Source organism: Capricornis sumatraensis, chromosome 16, assembly GCF_032405125.1.
Source record: "Capricornis sumatraensis isolate serow.1 chromosome 16, serow.2, whole genome shotgun sequence".
Classification (NCBI taxonomy): domain Eukaryota; kingdom Metazoa; phylum Chordata; class Mammalia; order Artiodactyla; family Bovidae; genus Capricornis; species Capricornis sumatraensis.
The window spans coordinates 6,168,197-6,188,322 of record NC_091084.1 but is presented as its reverse complement, the minus strand read 5'-3'; positions in this window follow the sequence as shown (position 1 = coordinate 6,188,322).

Below are 20,126 nucleotides of genomic sequence, written 5' to 3'. Positions count from 1 at the left end.
CAATGAATATTCAGGGTTGATTTCCTTTAGAATTTACTAGGTGGATCTCCTTGCTGTCCAAGGGATTCTCGGAAGAAAAAATCAAGTCTCCAATGTGAGACTTGTTTTCTGTTTAAGTATCTCATCTCTAAGGAATTAGCAAAATATACAAATTACATTAGAAAGAACACAAAACCTTGTTTTTCCAAATGGATTCCAGTTACCACCCACATTATTAGATAGGAATGCCTGCTGAGGAATGGTATTACTTCCTCAGCTCCTATTCACATTTATAAAGATAATTAAACTGTGTCAAATATTTATGTAACCCCATTAGAATGCTCATTTTTAAAATATTGCTGTAAATAATCATTAACTATTGTTAGTAGACATCTTCATTCTGATCCAAACTGAAGCTCTTTAAGTGTTAATTAGGTATTCAGCACCTAGTTAAACTAAATTAAAAATCCATCTCAAATTTTGTAGAAGCAAAAATACTATTTTAGGAATAGGACAGTGAAGTGCTTTCTGGAGCAGTGACTTCAGTGCAGCACATGCATTTCCTGGCACATCTTTTCTTTTTATTCAATAAGCACTTTTTTCCATGAAGATTCTGCTGTTCTGGGCTCAATGGTAGGCACAACAATAGGTAGGAAAAGCAGTCAGATCCACTCACTGCAATCTCAGAGGTGCTGTGATGATGGAAAAAACAGATAAACAGATAAACTAGATAAATGTGTCACATTATTTAAATGGAATTACTTATTATGTTTTTAAATACTATGATTTCATGTTATACAATCACCTATCATCTCATTTAATTTTCATATCTCTTTAAAGAACAGAGCTAGGACTTAAAACCAGGTTTTATAATTCTAAAATCCATCCCATCCTCTACAGATCTATTCTCTCCAAGGCATTTATTATTTAGCTTGGCTCATGGCAGAAAGCAGAGATTATATTTTTAAGATTTAAACAAGGCTTGTTTTAAGGAAATTTAATTTCCTTAAGAACTTTAGTTTCCTAAGGTTTGCAAAAACAACAATTAGAGATAGAATATTTTTGCCCTCCAGTGACTTTCTAACATGATGTAGGCATAGGCATTTATGAGGCTATTTCTCACAAGTATAATCATTTGCATCTGTAAACATGGTTGCCATATTCTTTTCTTTTTTCGTACATAGTACACTACCATGAGACTGTGACAGGTAAACTGATTTCACTGATTTTCAGTGGTTCACCTATACTCCTCTTGCATGGGGAAGAAATATTTCTCAAAGTAGATTATAAGTTTTATTTTCCCAGAACTTGGTATTGCTTGCTGAGGGCAGTATGAAAGGCTGGCTATATTAGTTTTCTAATGTTGCTCCAACAAATTATCACAACCTCAATGCTTAAAACAATGCACCTTTATTCTCTTACACTTCTGGAATTCATATGTCCCCAGACAGGCTCATTGGTCTGAGGACATGGTATTATCCACGCAGGTTCCTCTTAGAGACATTGAAGAAGAATATGTTGCCTTTTGTACTTGCTAGAGTTTACCTACATTCCTTGACTTATGACCCTTTCTTTCATCTTCAATGCCAGCAGCATAGCATCTTTAGTTTTCTCTTTCTTTCCCAATTCTTCTCTTGTTATTTCACCTTCTCTGCTTTTGACTCTCTTGCATCCTTTTCATAAGTACCCACATGAGCACATCATTAGGCCTGCCTGGAAAATCATAACCCTCTATCTCAAGATTCTTAATCACAGATACAAAGTCCTTTTTGCCATGTGAGCAAATGTATTCATAGGTTCTGGTGATTAGGATGTACATATTTTTTTTTTTTCCCCCTGACGATGGCTATTGTAATTATTCAGCCCAAAATAATGGTTCTTATTTCTATTTTGGAATTGTTTTCAAAATGTTTTGCTTTTAAAATTTCCACTGTCCACCAGATAAGAATTTCAAGTGTAAAAATTAATTACATACTGTTTTCTTCTAGCGAAAAGAAGAATCAAGTTTACGCCTCTCTGAAGGAAATAGAAAAACCTCGGTTCCACTGGGTCACAGATTCATTCTTTTTTTAAATGCATAATTAACTTACAATATTATATTAGTTACACTAATATAATCACTGTATGGGATAGTGATTCTATATTTCTACAAAATATACTAAATTTAAGTTATTATAAGTCAATGAATAGAACTCCCTGTGTTATATGATATATCCTCATTGCTTTTTATACATTATAGTTTTATCTATTTTATACTTAATAGCTTGTATATCTTAATCCAATAACCCTATCTTGCCCCTCCCCACTGGGAGTAATTACCAGTAATTACCAGTAATCACTACTGGTAAACTCACTACTATATCTGTGAGTTTGCTTCTGTTTTGCTATATACACTTGAAGTCACACCATATTTGTCTTTGTCTGACTTACTTTACTAAGCATAATATTCTCTAAGTCCATCCACGTTGCTGCAAATGACAAAATGCCATTGCATTTTTTAATGGCTGAGTAATATTACACCCACACACACACACACACAATTATGCATACACACCACATCTTTTCTATCCATGCAAATCAAATACAAATGGAGACTTGGTTTGCTTCCATGTCTTTTTTTTTTTTTCCAAGTGATAATTCACCACAGATATATTTTCTTTGGACATCATGGCTTTTTTGTTTAAGTTACAAAAGATGTTCTTGCTCATTACATAACTAGACAAACAATACAGAAATATATATATATATATATAATTAATAATCCCTTAACTCCTCCCAACACACACGTAGGCAACTAGAGGTTCATGAAGTTACCAGGAACATGCAAATTCTTGTCCCTACTCTTGAAGATTCTGATTTAGTAGGTCACCTATGGAGCATTTTGAGAAACCTCTAGGTAATTCTCAGAGAAAGCAATGGCAACTCACTCCAGTACTCTTGCCTGGAAAATCCCATGGACAGAGGAGCCTGGTAGGCTGCAGTCCATGGGGTCACTAAGATTCGGACACGACTGAACGACTTCACGTTCACTTTTCACTTACATGCATTGGAGAAGGAAATGGCAACCCACTCCAGTGTTCTTGCCTGGAGAATCCCAGGGACGGGGGAGTCTGGTGGGCTGCCATCTATGGGGTCGCAGAGAGTCGGATACGACTGAAGCGACTTAGCAGCTAGGTAATTCTAATGCAAGATTGTTTCTGAGAGAGTCCCCTCTTATTCTTGTCCTCCTCCAGTTTACAAAGAAAGCTGAGCCTTGGAGTGTAGAAACAATGTATTCAAGATAACACAACTAGGTTTATCGTGATACTGTCTGAAGGCAGAGCAGGAACTCATCCCTTCACCAGCTGCCTCCCACAGGCTTGCAAGGTACCAGCACAGGGGAGCTTGGCTGCCCTAGGTTTGTATAGCCAGGGTGGGAGAGGCACCAGCTCCTGGACGTGTGCCACCCTGGGGCCTCTGCTTCCATATTTCAGTTACTGTAAGTAGTGTTTCTGTGAACACTGGGATGCATGTATCTTTCTGATTTAGTGATTTCATTTTTTTTTTTTTTTCAGGTACATATACTCAGGAGTGCGATTTCGCGGCCATATGGTGGTTCTACTTTTAACTTTTTAAGGAACTTCCATATTGTTTTCTAAAGCGGTTTCACTAATTTATATTCTTACCAATAGTGTAAAATAGTTCCTTTTCTCCATATCCTCTTCAACATTTGCTACTTGTGATTTTTTTTTTTTTGATGAGAGTAATTCTGAAGATGTAAGATGATATTTCACTGTCGTTTTGATTTTCATTTTTCTAATAATTAGCAACGATAATCATTCCACGTGTTGTTAAGTGTTGTATATCTTTGGGAAAATATCTGTGTGGGTCTTCTGCCTATTTTTTTAAATTGCTTTTTATATTAAGTTTATGAGCAGTTTGTATATTTTGTAAATTAACCCCTTGTTAGTAGCATCACTTGCAAATATTTCCTCCCATTCTGTAGGATAAAATGATTCAATTTTATCTTCTTCAGTTTTTCTCATCAATGTGTCAGTTTTCAGAGCATGCATAGGTCTTTCAGCTCTCTAGCTACAGTTATTCCTTGGTATTTTATTCTCTTTGATGTGATTTTAAAAATTATTTTATTTTACTTTCTATTTCTGACAATCCATTATTAGTGTATTTTTGTATGTTAATCTTGTATCCTTTACATTTTCTGAATTCATTTACTATGTCTGATAGATTTTGCAGGGAGAACTTAGGGTTTTCTATAAAAAGTATCATGTCTTCTGCAAATAGTGGTGGTTTTACTTCTCGCTTTACAATTTGGATGCTTCTATTTATTTGTCTGGTCTGACTATTGCAGCTAGGACTTCCAAAACTATGTTACATAGAAGTGGCAAGAAGGCACCATTGCCTTCTCCTAAATTTAGAGGAAAGGCCTTACTTTTGAATATTAGGTACCTGTGAGTTTGGAATAAGTGGTCTTTATTATGTTGAGATATGTTTCTTCTATGCCCTATTTGATGAGAGTATTTATCATGAATGGATGTTGAATTTTGTTAAATGCTTTTTTGGTGTTATAGAAATTATGGTGAGATTTATATACTTCCTTTTGTTAATGTGGTGTATCACTCTGATTGATTTGTGAATATTGAGTCTTCCTTGTGTCCCTGAAATAAATCCAAAATAAATCCCTGAAAGAATGGTGTCTCATTCTTTTTGTATATTATTGCATTCAGTTTGCTAATATTTTGTAGAGGAATTTTGCATCTATATTCTTCAATAATATTTGCCTGTAATTTTTTCTAGTGTTTTTGTCTATTTTAGCTATCAGTGTAATGGTGGCCTTCTAGAATGAACTGAGGAGTGTTCTATCCTCTTCAATTTTTTTGTAATGCTTTGATAATAGTAGGTATTAATTCTTCTTTATATGGTTGATAGAGATTAAAGCATCTGCCTCCAATGTGGGAAACCCGGGTTCGATCCCTGGGTCGGGAAGATCCCCTGGAGAAGGAAATGGCAACCCACTCCAGTATTATTGCCTGGAGAATCCCACGGACTAAAGAGCTTGGTAGGCTACAGTCCACGGGGTCGCAAAGAGTTGGACATGACTGAGTGACTTCACTTCACTTCAGACTTCCCTTGGGAAGTCATCAACTCCTGGACTCTTGTTGGTTGGAAGTCTTTCTTTCTTTCTGTCTTTCTTTTTTTTTTTAAATTACAAAGTCAATTCTTTACTAGTATTTGGTCTCTTCAGATTATCTATCTCTTCTTACTTCAGTCTTGGCAGGCTGTATGCTGATAGAAATTCATCTGTTTCTTCTAGGCTATCCAGTTTGTTGACATATAACAGTTCATAGTATCCTCTTATCATTTTTTGTATCTCTGTGGTATCAGTTGTCATTTCTCCTGTTTCATTTCTTATTTTGCTTATTTGGATCCTCTTTGTTCTTGGTGAGTCTGGCTAAAGATACATCAATTTTTCTTTTCTTTTCAAAAAAGCAGACTTTGTTTTATTGATCTTTTGCATAGCTTTTTTTAAATTTAAATTTATTTATTTTAATTGGAGGCTAATTACTTTACAATATTGTATTGGTTTTGCCATACATCAACATGAATCCACTACATAGCTTTTTAAATTTTTCTGTTTTATGTATTTCCTGCTTTCCTTGTGGCTCAGCTGGTAAAGAATCCGTGTGCAATGCAGGAGACCTGGGTTCAATCCCTAGATTGGGAAGATAACCTGGAGAAGCAAATGGCTATCCACTCCAGTATTCTGGCCTAGAGAATTCCATGGAGTGTATAAATACATGGAGTCACAAAGAGTTGGACACGACTGAGTGACTTTCACTTTTACTTTCTCAATTTAACTGATTCCTTCCTTACTCTGACTTTAGGCTTTGTTTGTTCTTTTTCTAATTCCTTTAGATGGAATCTTAGGTTGTTTGAGATTTTTCTTGTTTGTTGAGGAAGCTGTGTGTCACCACAAACTTCCCTCTTAAAACTACTTTTGCTGCATTACATATGTTTTAGGGTGTCTTTTTTCCACTTTCATTTGTCTTGAGGTATTTTCTGATTTCCTCTTTGATTTCTTGGTTGACCCATTGGTACTTCAGTAACATTTTTATTATTATGCACATTTTGTTCTTTTCATGTTTTCTTTTCTATAATGTATTTCTAGCTGTATACTGTTGCTGGAAAATATGCTTGATATAATTCTATCATTTTAAATCTGTTCATACTTGTTTTGTGGCACAGCATATGAGCTATTTTGGAGAACATTCCATGTGCACTTGAAAATAATTTATATTCTGTTGTTTTTGGATGGAATATCCTGTAGATACCTATTAAATCCAACTGTTCTATTTTTTTTTTTTTTTAATTTCAGGTCATTCTTTTCATTGATTTTCCTTCTAGGTGATCTGTCTCTTGATGTCATTGGAGGTTTTAAAGTCTTCTACTGTGTTTGTATTATTGCCCATTTCACCTTTTATATTTGTTCATATTTGCAGTATATATTTAGGTACTTCTAAGTTAGGTGCCATGAAATTAAAAGATGCTTACTCCTTGGAAGAAAAGTTATGACCAACCTAGATATCATATTCAAAATCAGAGACATTACTTTGCCGTCTAAGGTCCGTCTAGTCAAGGCTATGGTTTTTCCAGTGGTCATGTATGAATGTGAGAGTTGGACTGTGAAGAAAGCTGAGTGCTGAAGAATTGGTGCATTTGAACTGTTGGAGAAGTGTCTTGAGAGTCCCTTGGATTGCAAGGAGATCCAACCAGTCCATTCTGAAGGAGATCAGCCCTGGGATTTCTTTGGAAGGAATGATGCTAAAGCTGAAACCACAGTACTTTGGCCACCTCATGTGAAGAGTTGACTCATTGGAAAAGACTCTGATGCTGGGAGGGATTGGGGGCAGGAAGAGAAGGGGACGACAGAGGATGAGATGTCTGGATGGCATCACTGACTCGATGGATGTGAGTTTGAGTGAACTCCGGGAGTTGATGATGGACAGGGAGGCCTGGCATGCTGCAATTCATGGGGTCACAAAGAGGCGGACACGACTGAGCAACTGAACTGAACTGAAGTGAAGTTAGGTGCATTTATGCTAACAAGTTTAATCCTCCTCTTGCATAAATCTCTGTATCATTCTATGCTGCCTTGTTTGTCTTTTGTCATAGCCTTTTTAAAAAGTCTATTTTATTTGTTTTTTTTTTTTTTTTTTTTTAAATCTTTAATTCTTACATGTGTTCCCAAACATGAAACCCCCTCCCACCTCCCTCCCCATAACATCTCTGTGGGTGATCCCCATGCACCAGCCCCAAGCATGCTGTATCCTGCGTCAGACATAGACTGGCGATTCAATTCTTACATGATAGTATACATGATAGAATGCCATTCTCCCAAATCATCCCGCCCTCTCCCTCTCTCTCTGAGTCCAAAAGTCCGTTATACACAGCTGTGTCTTTTTTCCTGTCTTGCATACAGGGTCATCATTGCCATCTTTCTAAATTCCATATATATGTGTTAGTATACTGTATTGGTGTTTTTCTTTCTGGCTTACTTCACTCTGTATAATCGGCTCCAGTTTCATCCATCTCATCAGAACTGATTCAAATGAATTCTTTTTAACGGCTGAGTAATACTCCATTGTGTACATGTACCAAAGCTTTCTTATCCATTCATCTGCTGATGGACATCTAGGTTGTTTCCATGTCCTGGCTATTATAAACAGTGCTGCGATGAACATTGGGGTACATGTGTCTCTTTCAAATCTGGTTTCCTCGGTGTGTATACCCAGCAGTGGGATTGCTGGGTCATAAGGTAGTTCTATTTGCAATTTTTTAAGGAATCTCCACACTGTTCTCCATAGTGGCTGTACTAGTTTGCATTCCCACCAACAGTGTAGGAGGGTTCCCTTTTCTCCACACCCTCTCCAGCATTTATTGCTTGCAGATTTTTGGATCGCAGCCATTCTGACTGGTGTGAAGTGGTACCTCATTGTGGTTTTGATTTGCATTTCTCTGATAATGAGTGATGTTGAGCATCTTTTCATGTGTTTGTTAGCCATCCGTATGTCTTCTTTGGAGAAATGTCTATTTAGTTCTTTAGCCCATTTTTTGATTGGGTCGTTTATTTTTCTGGAATTGAGCTGCATAAGTTGCTTGTATATTTTTGAGATTAGTTGTTTGTCAGTTGCTTCATTTGCTATTATTTTCTCCCATTCAGAAGGCTGTCTTTTCACCTTGCGTATATTTTCCTTTGTTGTGCAGAAGCTTTTAATTTTAATTAGATCCCATTTGTTTATTTTTGCTTTTATTTCCAGAATTCTGGGAGGTGGATCATAGAGGATCCTGCTGTGATTTATGTCTGAGAGTGTTTTGCCTATATTCTCCTCTAGGAGTTTTATAGTTTCTGGTCTTACATTTAGATCTTTAATCCATTTTGAGTTTATTTTTGTGTGCGGTGTTAGAAACTAAAGACCTATATATAGAAAACTATAAAACACTGATGAAAGAAATCAAAGAGGACACTAATAGATGGAGAAATATACCATGTTCATGGATTGGAAGAATCAATATAGTGAAAATGAGTATACTACCCAAAGCAATTTACAAATTCAACGCAATCCCTATCAAGCTACCAGCCATATTTTTCACAGAACTAGAACAAATCATTTCAAGATTTGTATGGAAATACAAAAAACCTCGAATAGCCAAAGCAATCTTGAGAAAGAAGAATGGAACTGGAGGAATCAACTTGCCTGACTTCAGGCTCTACTACAAAGCCACAGTCATCAAAACAGTATGGTACTGGCACAAAGACAGACATATAGATCAATGGAACAAAATAGAAAGCCCAGAGATAAATCCACACACATATGGACACCTTATCTTTGACAAAGGAGGCAAGAATATACAATGGAGTAAAGACAATCTCTTTAACAAGTGGTGCTGGGAAAACTGGTCAACCACTTGTAAAAGAATGAAACTAAAAAGTCTATTTTATTTGATATAAGTGTAGCTACTTCCACTTTCTTGTCATCTCTGCATGAAGTATCATTTTACATCTTTCCATTTTCAGTTTCTGTAGGTAGCACATTAAAGGGTCTTGTTCTTTTGTACAATTAGCCACCAGATGTCTTGAATGAAGCATTTAATCTATTGACATTTAAAGTAATTAATGATAGTTATGTCTCATTGACAATTTATTACTTGTTTTTTGGTTGTTTTTATGGTTCTTCTTTGTCTGTTACTTCTTTTTGTTTCTTACCTTGCAGTTTCTTTAGTAGTATGTTTCTTTCTTTTTGTTTTTATGCATATATTGTAGGTTTTAATTTGGTGTTTCCCATGGGGCTCATATATGTTGATCTACAACTATATCTACTTGTTTAAACTGGCTGTCATTAAAGTTGAAACACACCCTAAATTATCCACTCTTTTCACTCCTCTCTTTCAAGTTTTGTGTTTTTGATGTCATATTTTACATGTTCACATTTAAACTTTAGCTATTTATTTCAATTATAGTTGCTTTTACAATTTTTTTCTCTTAATCTTTACCTTGCTTATTTACATGGTTGATCCTCAGTCGTTACTGTAACTTGCCTTTCCTAAGGGGATTTTCCCTTTTCTATAAATTCTTACTTGTTTTCCTTTTAGAGAAGGCTCTTTAACCTACCGTGGTAGGTTTCATATTGACAATCATTCTTAGTTTTTGCTTGTCTGAGAATACCTTTCTCTTTCCTTCTATTCTAAATAATAATCTTTCTGGGTAGAGTACTTAAGGTTGCAAGTTCTTCCCTTCCAACACTTTGCATGGATCATGTCACTTTCTTCTGGCCTGCAAAGTTTCTGTGGAGAAATCTGCTGGTAGCCTTATGTGGATTCCCTTGTATTTTCTATTTTCCTTTTATTTCCTCTTACTGGCTTCATTCTTTTTTTGTCTTACTTATTTTCCTCTTACTGACTTCAGAATTTTGTCTTTAACTTTTGTCAATTCTTTTTTTAATTTTTTCTGTTTTTTAATTACAATATTGTATTGGTTTTGCCATATTCTATTGTGATGTTTTTGTTTGGTTCTCTTTAGGTTATCTTCTTTGGCATGTTCTTACTTCCTGTACCTAGATATCTGTTTCTTTATTCAGATTTGGCAGTTCTAGACATAATTTCCACAGATACATTTTTTATCCACTTTTCCCCACTCTTCTATTTCTGGGACTCTCATTATGGGAACATTGATACACAATGTTATCTCTGATATAGTTTAATTTTTTTTCATTAAAAAATATTGTTTTTCTTTTTTCTATTCTGAGCAAATGATTTTAATTGTTCCATCTGCATCATTTTGTATGTTATTTATTCCTTCTAGTATGTTTTAATTAAAATTTCAGTTCCTGCATTCTTTCTTTTTCCTTGTCCTATTATTCCACTGTCTCAGTTGATGTCTGATTTTCCTTTTTTATTTTTTACCAAACACTCCAAAAATTTTAATAAAAGTAATCACATAATTAAGAAACAACAAAGGTACTTTTAAAAATCATTATCAAAATATGTCAAAATTTTCAAGATTGCTTAACCATTATCAAAGATTAAACACACATTCAGAATTTTTAATTAATTTGTGTTGTAATAAGATAAAGAGAAATAGAATTTAAAAGAAAAGTGATACCAGTTTACAGTTGTGTAATGTTCCATGTACTGCATTTCAGACTCTTTTGTTGACTATAATGGCTACTCCATTTCTTCTAAGGGATTCTTGCCCACAGTAGTAGATATAATGGTCATCTAATTTAAATTCACCCATTCCAGTCCATTTTAGTTTGCTGATTCCTAAAATGTCTATGTTCACTCTTGCCATGTCCTATTTGACCACTTCCAATTTGCCTTGATTCATGGACCTAACATTCCAGGTTCCTATGCAATGTTGCTGTTTACAACATCAGAATTTGCTTCTATCACCAGTCACACTCACAACTGGGTATTATTTTTGCTTTGGCTTTTTCTCCTCATTGTTTCTGGAGTTATTTCTCCACTGATCTTCAGTAGCATTTTGGGAACCTACTGACCTGGGGTGTTTATCTTTCAGTGTCCTATTTTTTTTCCCTTTTCATACTGTTCTCGGGGTTCTTAATGCAAGAATAATGAAACAGTTTGCCATTCCCTTCTCCAATGGACTACATTTTGTCAGAACTCTCCACCATGACCCGTCTGTGTTAGGTGTCCCTACATGGCATGGCTCAGAGTTTCATTGAGTTAGACAAGGCTGTGATCCATGTGATCAGATTGGTTAGTTCTCTGTGATTGTGGTTTTCAATCTGTCTGCCCTCTGATGGAGAGGCTTATGGAAGTTTCCTGATGGAAGAGACTAACAAAGGGGGAAAATGGGACTTGTTCTTATGTGCAGGGCCATGCTAAGTAAATCTTTAATCAATTTTCTGTTGATGGGTGGAGCTCTGTTCCCTCCTTGCTATTTCAGTTCAGACTTCCCTGGTGGCTCAGACAGTAAAACATCTGCCTACAATGTGGGGGGACCAAGTTCGATCCCTGAGTTGGGAAGATCCCTTGGAGAAGGAAGTGGCAACCCATTCGAGCACTCTTGCCTAAAAATCCCATGGATGGGGAGACCTGATAGGTTACAGCCAATGGGGCCGCAAAGAGTCAGACATGACTGAGTGACTTCACTTTCTTTCTTTCTTTCAGTTCAGTTCAGCCATTCAGTCATGTCCAACTCTTTGCAACCCGAGGGCCTCCCTGTCCATCACCAATTCTCAGAGTTCACTCAAACTCATGCTCATTGAGTTGGTGATGCCATGCAACCATCTCATCCTCTGTCATCCCCTTCTCCTCCTGCCTTTAATCTATCCCAGCATCAGAGTCTTTTCCAGTGAGTCAGTTCTTCGCATCAGGTGACCAAAATATTGGAGTTTCAGCTTCAGCATCAGTCCTTCCAATGAATATTCAGGACTGATTTCAACTATGGTGGAGGCAATGAAGATAATGGAGACCTCCTTCAACAGATCCCATGAATGTACTGTTACACTTACTGCCCCCAACCCTGCAGCAGGCCACCTCCAACCCACACCTCTGCTGGAGACTCCTGGACACTCCTGGAAAAGTCTGGGTCAGTCTCTTGTGGGGTCACTGATCCTCTCCTGCAAAAGCCGAAAGTCAAGAAACACCTGGAGTAACAGGCAAATTTGACCTTGGAGTGCAGAATGAAGCAGGACAAAGGCTAACAGAGTTTTGCAAAGAGAACTCACTGGTTATAGTAAACACCCACTTTCAACAACATGAGAAGACTACACATGGACACCACCAAATGGTCAATACTGAAATCAGATTGATTATATTCTTTGTGGCCAAAGATAGAGAAGCTCTATACAGTCAGCAAAAACAACACTGGAAGCTAACTGGCTCAGATCATGAACCCCTTATTGCCAAACAGAGACTTAAATTGAAGAAAGTAGGGAAAACCACTAGACCATTCAGGTATGACCTAAATCAAATCTCTTAGATTATACAATAGGAGTCAGAAATAAATTCAATGGATTAGATATGATAGAGTTCCTGAAGAACTACGGATGGAGGTGAAGGTTCATGACATTGTACAGGAGACAGGGACCAAGACCATCCCCAAGAAAAGAAATGCAAAAAAGCAAAATTGATGTCTGAGGAGGCCTTACAAATAGCTTTGAAAAGAGGAAAAGTGAAAAAGAAAAGTAGAGAAAGAAAGATATACCTATTTGAATGCAGAATTCAAAAGAATAGCAAGGAGAGATAAGAAAGCCTTCCTTAGTGACCAGTACAAAGAAGTAGAGGAAAACATAGAGTGGAAAATACTAGAGATCTCTTCAAGAAAATTAGAGAGACCAAGGGAACATTTCATGCAAAGATGGGCTCAATAAAGGACAGAAATGGTATGGACCTAACAGAAGCAGAGGATATTAAGAAGAGGTGGCAGGAAAACACAGAAGAATACAACAAAGATATTCATGACCCAGATAATCACAATGGTACGATCACTCACCTAGAGCCAGACATCCTGGAATGCAAAGTCAGGTGGGCCTTAGAAAGTATCACTACAAACAGAGCTAGTGGAGGTGACAGAATTTCAGTTGAACTATTTCAAATACTAAAAGATGATGCTGTGAAAATGCTGCACTCAACATGCCAGCAAATTTGGAAAACTCAGCAGTGGTCACAAGACTGAAAAAGGTCAGTTTTCATTTCAATCCCAAAGAAAGGCAATGCCAAAGAATGCTCAAACTACCACATAATTGTACTCATCTCACACACTAGTAAAGTAATGCTCAAAATTATCCAAGCTAGGCTTCAACAATATGTGAACCATGTAATTCAAGATGCTCAAGCTGGTTTTAGAAAATGCAGAAGAAACAGAGATAAAATTACTAACATCAGCTGGATTATTGAAAAAGAAAGAGAATTCCAGAAAACATCTATTTCTGCTTTATTGACTATGCCAAAGCCTTTACTATGTGGATCACAATAAGCTGTGGAAAATTCTGAAAGAGATGGGAATACCAGACCACCTGACCTGCCTCTTGAGAAATCTGTATGCAGGTGAGGAAGCAATAGTTAGAACTGGACATGGAACAACAGACTTGTTCTAAATAGGAAAGGAATACATCAAGGCTGTATATTGTCACCCTGGTTATTTAACTTATATGCAGAGTACATCATGAGAAACGCTGGGCTGGAAGAAGCAGAAGCTGGAATCAAGACTGCCGGGAGAAATATCAATAACCTCAGATATGCAGATGACACCACCCTTATGGCAGAAAGTGAAGAAGAAATAAAGAGACTCTTGATGAAAGTGAAAGAGGAAAGTGAAACAGTTGGCTTAAAACTCAATATTCAGAAAGATTATGGCATCTAGTCCCATCACTTCATAGCAAATAGATGGGAAACTGTGGAAACAGTGACAGATTTTATTGTTTATTTATTTACTTATTTTGGCTTCAAAAACTACTGCAGATTGTGACTGCAGTCATGAAATTAAAAGACATTTACTCTTTGGAAGAAAAATGATGACCACCTTAGAGAGCACATTAAAAAGCAGAGACATTACTTTGCCATCAAAGGTCTGTCTAGTCAAGGCTATGGTTTTCCAGTAGTCATGTATGGATGTGAGAGTTGGACTATAAAGAAAACTGAGCATCGAATAATTTATGTTTTTAAACTGTGGTGTTGGAGAAGACTCTTGAGAGTCCCTTGGACCGCAAGGATATCCAATCAGTCCATCCTAAAGGAGATCAGTCTTGAATAGTCATTGGAAGGACTGATGTTAAGGCTGAAACTCCAACACTTTGGACAACTTATGCAAAGAGCTTACTCTTTGGAAAAGACCCTGATGCTAGGAAAGATTGAAGGCAGTTGGAGAAGGGGACGACAGAGTAAGAGATTGTTGGATGGCATCACCTACTCAATGGACATGAGTTCAGTAAACTCTGGAGTTTGGTGATGGACAGGGAGGCTTGGTGTGCTGCAATCCATGACATCGCAGAGTCAGACACGACTGAGCAACTGAACTGAAGTGAACTAAATGTTTCATGATTTTTAGTTTTTCTTTTTGTTTTAACTACTTGTTTTCAGGTGTAGTATATCTTTTCAATTCTGGGTAAAATTTCTATTGAAAAAAAAAAAACTTAAGCATAACTTGATTTTCAAGATATTTTGAGATCATGTTTCTGATTGAAGGAAGATAACTGCATTGCAGTATTGTGTTGGCTTCTACCATAATGGATATATATGGAATCTAGAAGTATGATACTGATGAAGATATTAATATTCACAGGGCAACAGTGGAGACACAGACATACAGAACAAACCTGTGGACTGGGGTGGAAGGAGAGGGGTGACAAATTGATAGAATATCAGTGTATTTTTTTAATCCTTAATTTACAAGTGTGGTTTTCCATCTCTTGCCTTTGTTTTTGGTAATAAAATGCTAGGATGACTCCCAACATAAGGATACTTGTTCCTTCTGCACTTTTCATTCTGGCTGAAAAGAATTGCTGGATCAGGCTATTCACAAGGAATCCTACTGATTTAAACAGAAGGTGCTCCTATATCAACGGAAGGTATTTCTTTTTCCTGGAATTTTTCTACCTCAAATCCTGGGATACACATATTCTCCAGTTTATATCTTTTCTCTTTATGGCTTCAACCAAAATCTGTACATATGTACATGCAGTTAGTTATTACTCATAAATATTAATCCAGTTTATCTTGATTACTCTTGCCATAAATTAATTATCATTAATTTCAAACAGACTTTTAATAGTGACACACACTTTATTTTTATAGTCCTCATCAGTAGTCTTTGCATTTATTGTAAAATATATACCATTTCTTCCCAAATTATGACCATTCATCACTGGATGCTTTGCCTAGAAGATACAAGGAACTAGATGCAAACTTTACACAATAAACTCATTTATACTAGCTTCTTCTTCTTCTTCTTCTTTTTTTTTTTTTTGTGAATTATGCCCCCTTATTTCTAGGCAATATTGCATTATTGTTTATCTGTCTTTTTTTTTTTTTTTTCTTCTGTATAGTCATTATATTCCTATGATTGCCTTGTCCTTTATAATTTAGACTAACCAAGTCACAATCACCTCAAAAGCTAAACCAAAAATAATGATAATGGTGATTAAGAACATGTACTCCTAAGTCAGAAAATATAGATTTGAATCTAGACTCCACAATGGGCAATTGATATAACCTTGACAATTTTCTCAGCCTACTTGTGCCTCTGTTTCCATGTAATTAACACTCAGAAGGTTAATAATTTTAGATACTGTTTTAATTACCCAGTCCACGTTAAACACTCAGAAAATGTTTGCTGTATTGCTGTCATCCTCCTGACCTAAATGTACTCCCATAGTTAGAGTAATTTATAAATAAAAATCTATCCATGTTCCTCTTCATTGCTTATTATTGCCCTTGACATAGAGTTCCTGCATCATTTGGTGCCTCATTACCTCTCAGGCTCATCGCATGCCACTCCATGTATTTAGATGGTTTGCCCCAGCAATACTGGAGCTTACTAAAACTGTTTCTTATTTTAATAATTCAAAAACATTTAAACAATGAAGTAAGGACTCAATCACTTCATGCAAACTACTGTCTGTTCTTTACTGTTACTATCATCAGCAGGCTTTTCTTCTTGTCACTTGTTTTTCTCAGTTACAAGTCATTATCTTCTCAGAATGCTCATTAAAACTAGGCTGATTTCAACCTCTGATAGTCTCGTCCTCTGATAAAGTGTTTGTATTTTCTTAGAAAAGCAAAGAAAGAAGAGAGGAATGTGGGTCTGTTAAGGAATTACATGTGTCCTACATTTTTCTGACTTTATATACATTTTTTTTTCCAGCTGCACTGAAAGTTAATGGACAAAAAACATAATGTGAATTTACTGTATATATAATGTGATGATTTTGTACTCCAAGGCCAAATTTGTCTGTAACTCCAGGTATCTTTTGACTTCTTACTTTTGCATTCTTATCCTTTGTGATGAAAAGGCCCTCTTATTTTGGTGTTCATTCTAGAAAGTCTTGTAGGTCTTTCTAGAACTGTTCAATTTCAGCTTATTCTGCATTAGTGGATGGGCACAGAATTGGATTACTGTAATATTGAATGGTTTGCCTTGGAAATGAACAGAGATCATTCTGTCATTTTTGAGAGTGCATACAAATACTGCATTTTGAATTCTTCTGTTGACTATGAGGGCTACTCCATTTTTTCTAAGCGATTCTTGCCCATAGGGGTAGATATAATGTTTATCTGAATTAAATTTACCCATTATGGTCCATTTTAATTCACTGATTCCTAAAATGTTAATGCTCACTCTTGCCATCTTCTGTTTGACCACTTCCAATTTACCTTGATTCATAGACCTAACTTTCAAGGTTTGTGTGCAATATTGTTCTTTATAGCAATAGAATTTACTTTCACTACCAAACAAATCCACAACTGAGTGTTATTTGTGCTTTAGCTCAGTCTCTTCATTCCTTCTGGAGCTACGTTTCCACTCTTCTCCAGTAGCATATTGGGCACCTACTGACCTGGGGATTTAATCTTTCAGTGTAACATCCTTTTGCCTTTTCATGCTGTTCATGGGGCTCTCAAGGCAACGATGCTGAAGTGGTTTGCCATTCCCTGTTCCAGTGAACCACGTTTTATCTGAACTCTCCACCATGACCCGTCTGTCTCGGGTGACACTACACAGAATGGCTCATAGCTTCATTGAATTAGATGAGGCTGTGATCCATGTAATCAGTTTGTTTAGTTTCCTGTACCATGGCTTTTTATTCTATCTGCCTTCTAATAGATGAGAACAAGAGGCTTGTGGAAGCTTCCTGATGGGGGGACTGGTTGTGGGGAAAATTGGGTCTTGCTCTGGTGGGCAGGCCATGTTTAGTAAATCCCTAACCCACGGAGTACAAAATGAATCAGGGAAAAACCTAACAGAGTTTTGCCAAGAGAATGCACTGGACATAGCACACAACGTATTCCAAAGACACGAGATGACTCTACACATGGACATCATGAGATGGTCAGTATCAAAATTGGATTGATTATATTCTTTGTAGCCAGAGATGGAGATGCTCTATACAGTTGGTAGGAAAAACAAACAAACAAACAAACAAACTAGGAACTGACAGTGGCTCAGATCATGAACACCTTTTTGCCAAATTCAGACTCAAATTAAACAAAGTAGAGTTAATCACTAGGCCATTCAGGTATGATCTAAATCAAATCCCTATGGTTATACAGTAGAAGTGAGAAATAAATTCAAGAGATTAGATCTGATAGATAGAGTCCCTGAAGAACTATAGATGGAGGCTTGTAACATGGTACAGCAGATGGTGATCAAAACCATCCCCAAGAAAAAGAAATGCAAATAGGCAAAATGGTTATCTGAGGAGTGCTTAAAAATAGCTGAGAAAAGAAAAGAAGTGAAAGGCAAAGGAAAAAGGAATGATATACCCATATGAATGCAGATCCAAAGAATAGCAAGGAGAGATAAGAAAGACAAGTGAAAAATGCAAAGAAAGAGAGGAAAGCTACAGAATGGGAAAGACTAAAGGTTTCTTCAAGAAAATTAGAGATATCAGTGGAACGTATCATGAAAAGATGGGTACAATAAAGGACAGAAATGGCATGACCTAACAGAAGCAAAAGATACTAAGAAGATATGATAAGAATATAAAGAACAGCTATACAAAATATATCTGAATGACCCAGATAACCACGATGGTGTGATCACTCACCTAGATCCAGATATCTTGGAGGGCAAAGTCAAGTGGGCCTTAGGGAGCATCACTACAAACAAAGCTAGTGGAGGTGATGGAATTCCAGTTGAGCTTTTCAAATCCTAAAAGGTGATGCTGTTACAATGCTGCACTCAATATGCCATCAAATTAGGAAAACTCAGCAGTGGCCATAGGACTGGAAAATGTCAGTTTTCATTTCAATCCCAAAGAAGATCGGTGCCAAAGAATGTTCAAAGTACTGCACAATTACACTCATTTCACATGCTAGTAAAGTAATGTTCAAAATTCCTCAAGCTAGGCTTCAGTTGTACATGAACAGAGAACTTCCAGGTGTTCAAGTTGGATTTAGAAAAGGCAGAGGAACCAGAGATCAAATTGCCAACACCTGTTGGATCACATAAAATGTAAGAAAATTGAAAAAAAAAAATTACTTCTGCTTCGTTGACTATACTAAAATATTTGACTGTGTGGATCACCAACAACTGTGGAAAATTCTTAAGGAGATGGGAATACCAGACCAACCTACCTGCCTCCTGAGAAAACTGTATGTAGGTCAAGAAGCAACAATTAGAACCAGACATGGAACAGACTCATTCCAAACTGGAAAAGGAGAAAGTCAAGGTTTTCACCCTCCTCTTTAACTCCTATACAGCAATACATCATGGGGAATGCTGGGCGGGATGAAGCACAAGATGGAATCAATATTGCAGAGAAAAATATCAATAACCTCAGTTATGCAGATGACACCATCCTTATGACAGAAAATGAAGAGAAACTAAAGAGCCTCTTGATGAAGGTGAAAGAGGAGAGTGAAACAGCTGCTATAAAACTCAACATTCAAAAAACCAAGATCATGGCATCTGGTCACATCACTTCATGACCAATAGATGGGGAAGCAACGGAGGCAGTGATAGACTTTATTTTCTTTGGCTCCAAAATCACTGCAGGAGATGGCTACAACCATGAAATTAAAGATACTTGTTCCTTGGAAGAAAAGCTATGACAAACCTAGACAGTGCTTTAAAAAGAAGAGACATCACTTTGACAACAAACGTCTGTCTAGTCAAAGCTATGGTTTTTCCAGTGGTCATGTATGGATGTGAGAGCTGGCCTATAAAGAAAGCTGAGCACTAAAGAATTGATACTTTTGAAATGTGGTGTTGGAGAAGACTCTTGGGAGTCCCTTGGACTGCAAGGAGATCCAACCAGTCAATCCTAAAGGAAATCAATCCTGAATATTCTTTGGAAGGACTGATGCTCAAACTGAAGCTCCAATACTCTGGCCACCTGATGTGAAAAGATGACTCATTAGAAAAGACCCTGATGCTGGGAAAGATTCAAGACAACAGGAGAAAGTGATGACAAAGGATGACATGATTTTATGGCATCTCGGACTCAATAGACATAATTTAGAGCAGGCTCAGGGAGATGGTGAAGGACAGGGAAGCCTGGCATGCTGCAGTCTATGAGGATGCAGAGTCAGACACGACAGAGTGACTGAATCACAAATGCGATGATTTAATGTACATATGCTGTGAAACGATTACTATAATAAGGTAAATTAATTCATTCTTTATCTCACATAGTTGCTTGTTTTGCCCCTATTTATCCTTTTTTTCCTTTTGTCTGCTTGATTTACTGAACTACTGCTTAATCAGTTCTTGACTCAATTGGGAGTTCCTACCTGGAAGACTTCCTTCTCTCTCTCCCAGTGGCTATGACATATCCCTCTAATTGCAGCTCTATCACTCTCTGTGGGTTAGGCTATTTTTTTATGAATTACTATTACCATTTTACAGAAATATATTCTCAGGTGTGGAGTTGCTGAATCATACAGTAGTTATTTTCATACTATTCATG